At 35.1% G+C, this 11,214-nt stretch overlaps 1 long non-coding RNA gene and 1 pseudogene across 6 annotated transcripts; both read right to left on the bottom strand.

Annotated features, from left to right (window-relative positions):
- Positions 1-1,701: 1,701 nt before the first annotated feature.
- Positions 1,702-6,368, bottom strand: LOC114804344 (uncharacterized; annotated as a pseudogene).
- On the bottom strand, positions 2,285-5,972 carry LOC128922251 (uncharacterized). 6 transcript variants are annotated; one of them, XR_008471478.1, is made up of 4 exons: positions 5,657-5,972; positions 5,579-5,600; positions 4,559-4,679; positions 3,321-4,501 (listed from the first exon to the last, which is right to left on the bottom strand). It is a non-coding gene; the product is annotated as an uncharacterized LOC128922251 (long non-coding RNA). The 6 variants fall into 6 exon arrangements; XR_008471475.1 differs by having other exon boundaries at positions 3,326-4,501; positions 5,661-5,971; XR_008471477.1 differs by lacking the exons at positions 5,579-5,600; positions 5,657-5,972 and adding an exon at positions 2,285-2,358 and having other exon boundaries at positions 4,056-4,501; positions 4,559-4,737.
- Positions 6,369-11,214: the final 4,846 nt, after the last annotated feature.

Here is an 11,214-nt window from a genome sequence, read left to right as displayed (position 1 = left end):
AAATTTGACTTCTATTGCTAATCCAAGAGTTCGAGTTATGGAAGTTCCTTTGAAGTTGTAAAAATTTTTTCATTAAATCATTCACGCGCCACTGAGTTGTAATCACTCTCTCGGCATTCAGAATTAATTATACTCAACTTCTTCTCACATTTTTTGCATGGAATTTCACACACATATTGTTGCCAACTTACTTGACACTTTCTCTCAACTGCCGCCCAGTCTTCGATAGTTGCTGTGTTGAACCTGATAATTTTCGCACATCTCAATTTTAATATTTAGCCTTAGGCTTTGTTATTGTTGTTTCATCAGTAAGAATGACCTCAGGCGGCGAAGTTCATTACAGACAGACATTCGTGTTTTCTTTAGTTTACAAACAAGCCTACACTTTTTTGTTTTGGTTAGTTCTTCATAGTGGGACGAGAGAAGTTTCATTAAGCGGTAAAATATTGAATGGGAAAGTAACCGTATTAAAGGTCCTAGTTTTAAGAATTTTTGGTTAAATTCAGCTATATATATTTTTTATATAATCTTGCGGATTAAACTTAAATGCAAGCTAGAGATGTTTACCAGAAATCACAATATTCCAGAGTTCATACCACCTTCAATAAATGGTATCACATTTTAATAGGTGAGAAAGCATGCTAATTTGGACCATTTCCTTCCCTAAATAAAAGCGACAGCAGCAAATGAAAATCCTAATGCCCATACAATTTGTTTGGCACATACCGTAATAACGCGAGGGTGAATAAATTCTATTTTGACAGAGCGTTCCGAAGTAAAGTTGGCTGCGAAAAACGAGGTTTCTCTGTACAATAAAATTTCACAACAACAATTCAGTTCAATAAACATTTTGATACTTGCCGCTTTTATTTAGGAATGGCGCACCGACGTTAATGCTGAGCGGTAAAAAACGTTCCCCCAACGCTTTTATTTAGGGCAGTAAGTTATCTTTGAAACCAAACTTAGATGGTAAGGAAAAGAAAGCGGCAATTGCACTACCTGCAAAAGAATGGATGGACCTAAATGAGGACTAAAATCTCGCTCATCTCATTGATTCTACACGACCGACATACATACATACATATTGCTATATTGGTCTGGTGGCCAATAATGGAAAATAAGTAATCAGTAAAGTGTATGGAGAGTTTACAAAGAACAGCAAGCATATGCATCAGTGGAGATCTCAGGACAATGCCAAGCCAGGCACTAGATGTTTTGCGCTCAGACTGAGAGAATCTTCGGTACTAATCAGATCAGTATACGAATATACCGTATAAAGCTGGAAGTTCGGAAATCTGTATATGGGAGTTTAAGGGAAGTATTGACCTGATTTTAAAGATTTTTACTAAGCAAATATGTCCTCTGAATTTCAATAACTCATATTCGGTACCTGTGGCCTTGGACATTGATATTCAGATTTTGAACATTTTTAGATGAACAATGTCACACCACCAATCAACTGATTGCAAAAATTTTGTGTAATATCTAAATATCAACGAAATATTACGTAACACACATTGATCTAGTAGTGACTGAGGCTTTGACCCAAAATTGCGCCGGCAGTCAACTGCTTGGAATTGTTTATAATATTCATTGTAATCATTGGAATTTCGCTGATAAGTACGCTCCTGGAAAAGTATGCTTAATGAATTAATAAAATTATATTTTATTTTTAGCATTTGCATATTAACGATATGGATATTTTCGAATTTAATATAATATTGTAATAATATTTAATAGTATAGTGTTGTAGATAAACACTATTACTTATAAGCCCAACCTCTCGGCAATTCATAATAGGGTGTCACGGTTGTATCGCTCATAGCAGTTGCCCAAAAGTCATTTAATTCACAACAAAATGTGTAACCACGCTTAGCGTCCTCATACTTGTCGCAATTCAAACCATGCTTTCCGCAAACATTTGTACAAAACTCCACAGTTTTATTAGCATTGGAGAATGGATTATTCAATGTGACAAACACGATATCAATTGGCAATTGAGGATGCATCACCACTTTATAGAACCATTTTGGAGCAACAACCCGTTTGTTTTCACCAAAATAAACTTCAATCAATGTGGAGGTTGTTGGATGTTGCAGCTCTAACACGCCTAAAGTGCCGGTGAAAGTCAATAAATCGGAGCCGTATGAGGAAGCAAGTTTGCGTACCGCGTTCTCGACACGTACCCAATTGCCAGAGTTCACCGCTTGCCACTCGGGTGCACAATTCGCATAATAGAAAGTGGCATGCTGCTCGTAACAAAAAGTGAAATCCGTTAATTGTTAATTTAATTGTTCGGATTGAAGTCCATACCTTTCATTCGAAAACTGCGAGTATCGCACGTTCCCTTCATTCTAGCTACATGTAAAACAAAAGTGGAAAGTAATTAATTACATTAAAAACAAGTAAGGAAGGGCTATGTTCGGGTGTCCCCAACATTTTATACTCTCGCAATTTATTTATTTAATTTTATATATATAACAAACAATTTGACTCACATATTCTACATATATATGGTATAAAATTCATTGAAAGTTTAAAAACCCTAATATAAAGTAAATGGGCGATAGGGGAAGTTAAGACCCGATTTTTCTCATTTTTGGCACGAGATATATTATTAGAAGAAACATATTGCCTACAAATTTCTTCAGAATATCTGAGTATATTTTACTACCTATATTTTCAGTAAACAAATTGTTAGAGGCACATAGGTCCTCATATTCGATATATAGGGTCTTGAAAACTTATGGATCCATTTCGACGATTTTTAGAATTGCGATGCCACACTTCAAATGCAGTATTTTTGCAAAATTCTGTTCCGATATATTCACTAGTGCTTACTTTATATATTGTAAAGTTACCGATTCAGATAGACTTCAAAGTTCTGGTATATGGGACGTAGGTGTGGTTGTGAACCGATTTGAACTATTTTCACAACATATCATTGGGAAGCTAGGAAGATATTATGAACCGATTTCATTGAAATTGGTCGAGTAGTTTCGGAGATATAGTTTTTGACCAAGCGGAAACACGCCCATTTAAAATTTTGTATACAATATTGAGTGCAGCACTTCTGTACCATCTTTATAATGAAATTTAAGGCTTCTGAAGGTTGTCCTTACTGGATTAAAGCATTTTTAGTAGTTTTCAACATAACCTTTGTATGGGAGGTGGGCGTGGTTATAATCCGATTTCCTCCATTTTCGGACAGTATAAGGTATTAGAAAGATTCCTTGATATAGCTTTAGTAGTTTGCGAGATATGTTCAAAAAACTTAGTAAACTAGTAGAATAAAATATCTAATATCGTTGTTGGTAACACACAACATGAAAAATAATTTTCCATAAATTTGTTTAAAATTGTTTCATAAAATTTATGTGCCTTCTTTATATGTATGTATTTATTTGTCGTTAATAACTATCAAACTTGAAATATAACACTCTTTTTATGTATACCGATAACTATCTAGTGTATCTAGTTTAAAATGTTAACCGAATTTAAGACTACCGTACTTGTGTCGCCGGAAATTTATTATCTACATATGTACATTTTATTTTTGATATTCATATTTTTGGTATAGTATTTGTGAATATTTTATACAAAGTTTACACCCACTTATTGCAAATAGTGGGAATGGAATTATTTTTGAATTTATCTAAAATAACTATAATTACACTAACAAAATTTTAACCATTTTTTGTCACATGAAGACTCGTATCAAATTTTGAATGTATTTACTACGGGGCACTAAACAATAATATATGAATGGAAAAAAATTTACACGTCAGGTTTTATTGTGAGGAAATTTTTACTTAATTAAGAAAAAATACTTATGATTCGTGAATATTTGGCTTCAATAAATTGCTAGCATCTCTGCGCACCATTTCATTTGATAGCGCTTCTCCATTAAGGAAATGTCCTAATGGATCCCTCGCCACTTAGAGTACCCAAATTAGCCGTTTGTTAACACTAGTGGACCACCTTACACAGTCACTATATTTCTAGATCAATAAACATTGCATATATCGGATAATCGAAGAGAGAACAATACATACATTTAACGATTTATTTCATAGCATTTTGGTATTAAAACTGTCTGAGAGTTAAGGATGCAGCATCCATCGTATTATTGGGATCAGATCCGGGTAATTGTTTTCTATTCAAGGAATTGATTATTCTGCTATTCAACGATGATACGTACTTTCTGCCCGCTTTACATGTACATTTATGTCATCAAATACTCCTATCAAATTGTTGTAAAACATGCAAAATTAACTTAGCATTGCAATGATATAAAGTTTAATATTGAATATCAACCAAAATTATGCCGTGGCGTCCTTTGTGAGTGAATAACTTTTCCGGCCTGTGGTCACATTGGAATAAGAAAGTATTCCGGTTGTCGATGGATTTGAAAAACTGCTCAAAAAACCAAGCAAAGCATTTTTTAAATTTGTAGGTCATTGTGAAGATTTTATACACTCACAAATTGGAAGGACCTAAACTGGAAATATTTTAAGTTATTGGTAAAAACTTGTAACCGAATATTTTAAACACTCACAATTTAGGAGATTGGAAGCAAATGTTGGCATTTGTTAAAATTAGTATTAAAATATGTTGCATATACAGTGCTTTTTGACTTCCTTCCTTGTTTTTTTTTTTTGAAGGACGCGGTTTTATGTCTGAAATAGGAATAAATCAGTTGACGTGTCCTGGGACCAGCACCGATTTAAGTCTGATCGAAAATCGGTGGGCGATTATAAATAAACAGTTAGCCGCACAGATGCCAAGGAACCAAAAAAAACTGAATTCCGTCCATTTGAATAGGTGATATGATTACATGGAGGTCGGGTTACTCCAAAACTCATTTCGTCCATACCAGCAAGTATTAGGGTGGTAATTTAGGCAAAAGGAGGAGTCAAATTAAAAAAATGAAAACAAACAATCACTTTGATATTACTTTTTTATACATTTTGTGAACAATTTTGTTGAATATCCCTAATTTTAAATTTGAAAAAAGTTCGCTCCTGAAAAATTTAACATTAAAATTTTTTTGCTAATAATTTATTTTATCTCTTATTACAAATACAACCAATCCCTCATTTAAATTTTTTTCTTCTATGAATATTTTAGCTCATAATTCAAATTCAACAACACCAACAATGTCAGTCTCGAAATCCAGCGCAGAATCACTCTTTCCAAAAGGTGCTACTTTGGACGGAATAGGCAATTGAAAAGTAAAGTCCTCACTCGACGAACCAAAATCAAACTCTACAAGTCGCTTATCATTCCCGTCCTGCTTTATGGTGCAGAAGCTTGGACGATGTCAACATCAGATGAGACGACACTAGGAGTTTTCGAGAGAAAAATTTTGTACGAGTTCAGCGAATAAAATGACAGCGGCTACGGCCAGCTCTGAAAGTGTTCGATGCAGTACCCGCCGAGAAGCGGCTAAACGGTTTCAACGCCAATCATATACCTACATACAATTCAAATTTTCATACTAACTGAATTTTTTTGCCCAGCACTGTATTTCAATATTCGGTCAGGTAGGCGAAAACAATTCAAAAACAATTTTTACTTTTCGCTTTAGGTCATTTGCACTGGAATTGGAAATTAAAACTTCCTCCGTATACTCGTTTAAAACTTATAAATCTACCTACGCTCGTCGTTGAGAAATTCTAGACATAATATTCCTAGTAAAACTTCTGAATGGTTCAGTTTGTAGTTCATTCCTTTTGTCTGAAATTGAGTTCAATGTTCCATTTCGTTCATCTAGGCAGTTTAGACCATTACTTTTAAAAACTATTAGCACAAATTTTGAGTTAAACGAACAATTCCGCCGAATATGTCATGATTTTAATTCTCAATTCAGCACATTTGATCAATCCGACTGAATCTTTAGCATGAAAAACACAATTTTGTCTTCACTTAATAAGTAACATTCTGACATTTTTTACCTTTTATGTAATTTTATAAGGTATCTTAGCTCTTGAAAATTTTCTTTCTGTATCTGAGCAGTTGGAGATCTTGACGCTTAAAAATATCTTGCTATTCTTGACTCGGCAAATTCCGCTCGTTTGCGGATTCTGCCCCCCGCGTCGGTTGGGTGGGAGGAGGGTAATCGTTTGAGTTATAATAAAAAAGGGGGTATGAGGGCTAGATCAAGACCAGGACTGATTGCCACCAAACTACATTATGTCCAAGACTATACAAACACTTCATTTTACTAAGGTATCTCGCATATGAACAACCCCTTTTAGCAATGAGGCATTTTATTACAAGGGAAAGGTTCCCAAGTAATTTTTATACAATGAGAAACCCAAAAGCTCCACTATTCTTTTGGGTGACACCTCGATTTGTGTTGACATTGTGTGGCTTTGGGCTTTATATTTCTTTAACAAAAATTTGGCGCGGCTTTGTAGCTTTCGCTTTTTCTGTTGTGATTAAATGTTTACTCTAATCGCTTGCTTCTACGAGTATACACGAATATAAATATACCCACGTACATACAAACACAAAGTGACCTCCAAAAAGTACAAGCATGCAAGTATCATTCTTTCTTTTTGGAAGTTCAGTAGCTTTTTAAGTAGTAGTAGTGTTAGTATGTATGTATTTCATGCGTAATAGTTTTTATACTCTGGCAACAAAAGTTATATTATAACTTATGTATCTATATTATTATATAACTATAATAAGTTATATTATAGTTTTATATACATAACGGTTGTCTGTAACATCTAAAACTAAACGAGTTAGATATAGGATTATGTATACCAAAGTGATCAGGGTGACGAGTAGATTTGAAATCCGAATGTCTGTCCTTCTGTCCGTGCGTCTGTCCGTCTGTACAAGCGATAACTTGAGTAAAAATTGAGATATCTTAATGAAACTAGGTACACATATTCCTTGTCACCATGAGACGGTTGGATTAGAAATGGGCAAAATCGGACCACTGCCACGCCCACAAAATGGCGGAAACCGAAAACACATAAAGTGTCTTAATAATCCATAAATAAAGCTATGGAAATACAATTTGGTACAAAGGATCACACTATGAAGGGGCATATTTGAATGTAATTTTTAGGAGAAGTGGGCGTGACCCCGCCCCTACTATATTTTTTGTACATATCTTGTAAACTACTAGAGCTATATCAACCAAACTCTCAGGAGTCGTTTTCTTAAGGCACTCCCTCATACAATTCAAAAATGGGGGAAATCGGATTATAACCACGCCTACCTCACATACAAACTTTCATCGTAACCTACTACTAACTACTAAAAATGCTTTAATTAAGTAAGGAAAAACACCAGAACCTTAAATTTAATTACAAATATGGTAGAGAAGGGCTGCATCCAAATTGGTCTACAACATTGGCTCTACCCACTTATGAGTCAAAAACCACATCTCCGAAACTACCAAAGAAATAGGCCAAATCGCTTCACAACCACACCTACTTTCTATATACCATAACATTGAAGTCGTCTGAATCGTTTACTTTACAATATATAAAGTAAGTACTAGTGAAGATATCGGAACTTTGCACAAATACTGCATTTATAGTGTGGTAGCCTCTTTCTATATTGAATATTTGAATATGTGGGCCAAATTGTGTATTATATAATATTAATAAAATTAAACAAATAAATTGCGGGAGTATAAATTTTCGGTCACAACCGAACTTAGCCCTTCCTTACAGGTTTTATTTGTGTGCCTTTCGTTCGAGTGCGCTCATCGTGTTCATTTTCTCTTTTGCTCTGAGTTAGTTTAAATTTCGTATATATTCGTAATATGCTTAAGCAAATTCGTTTAAAAAGAATAAAAGCGCATTTGTCAAATGCCAACAGTTGTTTACTCTCAAAAATAATTTTCTCCCATTTTGAACTTTGCAGTCTCTTGCTTACGCCCGCTCATGCGTCGTGTCGCACAACGAAAGTCATTGGCATCAATCTTTCGTCTGTTTCGTAATAATCAAAATGGATTGCGTATGCCGGGGATGCGGTCTAGTAGAGACACCAGCCACCTGAGAAGATGAGCGCGCTTGTTGTGGGCGGAAAGCGACATTGACCGTTCGGCCATTCAACCAGTTGTTGTAGCTTCTGCTCGTGCTGCTGAGCTGCGCATCATCGCAACAATCATGAATTTACAAAACGATTCATTCACCCAAGGTCAGTGCCAAGAAATTTGAATGTCAGTAAACCGTGTTAGTTTTTGACGCACGCATAAACACATACAGTATGCAGAATGCAGAAATAAATTAAAATTAACTCAGTTACTACTGAAACTTATAAATAAAGCTAATATTCGCCTTGAATTTTATGCTTAAGTTCAGGTTAATATCAGTGGTATTTGAAATGCAATCTGGTTTATATTCATATAAAGTTACATTACAGAATAGTCTACAATTACCAAACACTGACATTCTCAAATATCAGAGTTATTCAGATGTGTTGTGACACATCTGTCCAAGACAGATTTGCTGATTATCAGAATGGCAAATGAATTCTGATTTTCAATAGTGTCTCAGAATCAGATTGGATTTTCATCTTTTCGCATATAAGTAAAACCAATATTCGCATCAGCTGTGCCACTATTTTTTCAGGCGGCAAAATTAACAAGACAATTTTTTTGGAATTTTAATCACATAATTACTTCAAAATATTCATTAAACCCGAAAAATAGAATTAAAATGAGAAATTAATTCAGCTTTTATTTTTTTGTCAATTAAGGTAGAAGAAACGGAAAATTTAAGGGAATCACAGTAATTCGTTTTATACTCAAGGTAAGTAAAAAGTGGTATTTATATATATGTAAAATGTATATGGGTAATTCTACGATAAGAGGTTTCAATTGCATAGAGAAATCGGCCAGAGAAAAACTTTGGCTTTTTTCATGAAACCTCTATATTATGATTTTTGTCCCTTTTATTTATCTTCTCACGTAAGGGCAAGTCACTTATTACATATTTTATTACTTTTTGGACGACCAGGGTAAATACATCGGCCAGGGGAGAGACGTAAAGTTTATGGTAGATAATTATTTCACGAAAAGCAAAAAATTAATTTAAAATTGTATTACAGATTAAAGGTACTCTCTTTCCTAGATGAATAAACCATACAATTAAAATAACAAATCAATAAATTCACTCTATATCCTAAATAAACGAAACAAATATTAAATATAAAATCTTAAGATCTTTCAAAATTATTTCCGACTTTTTAAAGACGTAATATATCCTCTGCGCTTTCAAAATAAGATGTGGCATGGGGAGAGTCTGGCCAACCTGATCTTATTTATATATACATACATACGCGCGAGTCATCTCTCCGTTTTGCTGTTTGGCGCGAATTTCAAATACCAATAGAAACCAGGTCACTTTTAATCTGGTTTTTCCTACGGAATGGAGGGTTTACTGTTCCTGTGCTTCCACCATCAGGTACTGCATCGAACACTTTCCAAGCTGAAGCGCTTTCGTCATTCGAACAACATCACCTAGCCTCTGTCTTTTTATTCGCTGAACTACATACATATGTCAGTGTCGTCGTATAGCTCATCGTTCCATCATCTGCGGCATTCGCTTTTGCCAATATTCAAAGGAACATAAATCTTCCACAAAACCTTTTTCTCGAAAACTCCTAGTGTCGTCTCATCGGATTTTGACATCGGCCATGCTTCTGCACCATAAAGCAGAACGGGGATGATAAGGGACCTGTAGAGTTTGGTTTTGGTTCATGGAGAGAGGACTTTAACATTTAAATGTCCACTCAGTCCAAACTAGCTTCTGTTGGTAAGAGCGATTCTGCGTTGGATTGCGAGGCTAATATTTTTGGTTTTGTGGATGCTGGTGTTGGCTGGAGGTGGGGAAGGGGTCATGTTCAGAAGTTCACGCATGAAAGTATCAAGACTCAAGCAGCTCACGACTTCCGGCCCGGATGTCATGATGAATAGTATCTCCCCTGGTCTCTAACTTTTTCCCCTGGAGGTTATTTTGCCAGGGGAAGTAAGGCAGGGGAGAGACGTTTTCATGAAAAATTTAATTGTTTTAATTGACTGAATTATTTTTTGGGTTAATTATTTATTTCACTTTAATTAGCACAGTATCAGTAACTTCGGACAATAAAGGCAAATAAATCAAAATAATAAAATTCGTTATATGAATTGCCAGGGGAGACACAAAACCAGTTTTCGAATCCAGTACACAGCACGATCGGAGCGCAATAAGTAAAAAACTACAGCGTTCAAACTGATTTCGCGATTAGTATTGTTTACTTCAGTCTGGAATGAGCCCATGAGCACTTTTTTCAATGCGATCGTCTTTGAATTTATGTCGTACAAGCGGAACAAAATTTGGCAGGGTAGATACCAGAGAGCAGCTTCGGGTATGTTCGAGTGTGTTCAATCACACTAGCTTAAATTCGGTACGAGTGTGTCGTAACACTCTTCAAACACGTGTTCGATCGAGTTTGGAACCCGAAGCGAAAATAACGCAAACGAACAATCACGACGGTCCTATCTTCGAGTGCAAGCAGCAAACTCGGATTTTATGTATATTATATTTTCGGGTGTGTCGTGCACGTGTTGATTGTGATCGACACACTCGAGTGGCACTCGAAGACCAAAAAATAATAGATAAACATACGTACACACATATGTATGTATGTTGGCGTCGGGATGACGCGTTCTGTCTTAGCTTTTTTGGTTGAATAATTTGAATATTAGACGTACATAGTACATATTATAAAAGAATAATTCAATTTAAGAATAGAATTCACTCAAAACTTATTTTATTTATTAATTCATAAATCATAAATAAAAAACATTTCATTGCACTTAAATATTTTAATTTTTTTTTAAATCACAAATTTCAGGTGTAGACCAGATAAGGTGTTTGTGCCATTGGAAATGTTCTCACAACCCGAATTTTCTATTGTTGTCATTATGAATTATAAAAAGTAAACAAAACAAACAAAACCAATAATCGTTGACAATCACTACGCAATAATAGCATGACTGCCAATTACATACATACATATTCTGAAATTTTGTGCACACTCGTGTGTGACTCGATCACATTCAATACGATCGGGTTAGAGTGCCAGCTCGTTCACAAACGAGTGTCAACTCGGCACTCTGTTAAAACAAGCATATATGCTTGTGTTTCGAGTGTCGCAAGAGGCTCGTTCGTTTTGAACATGTCTCCAAGCGATCAATACGTG

Source organism: Zeugodacus cucurbitae, chromosome 5 (assembly GCF_028554725.1).
Source record: "Zeugodacus cucurbitae isolate PBARC_wt_2022May chromosome 5, idZeuCucr1.2, whole genome shotgun sequence".
In the NCBI taxonomy this organism is placed as follows: domain Eukaryota; kingdom Metazoa; phylum Arthropoda; class Insecta; order Diptera; family Tephritidae; genus Zeugodacus; species Zeugodacus cucurbitae.
The sequence above is the reverse complement of the archived record's forward strand: the minus strand, read 5'-3'. Positions and strand labels throughout refer to the sequence as shown.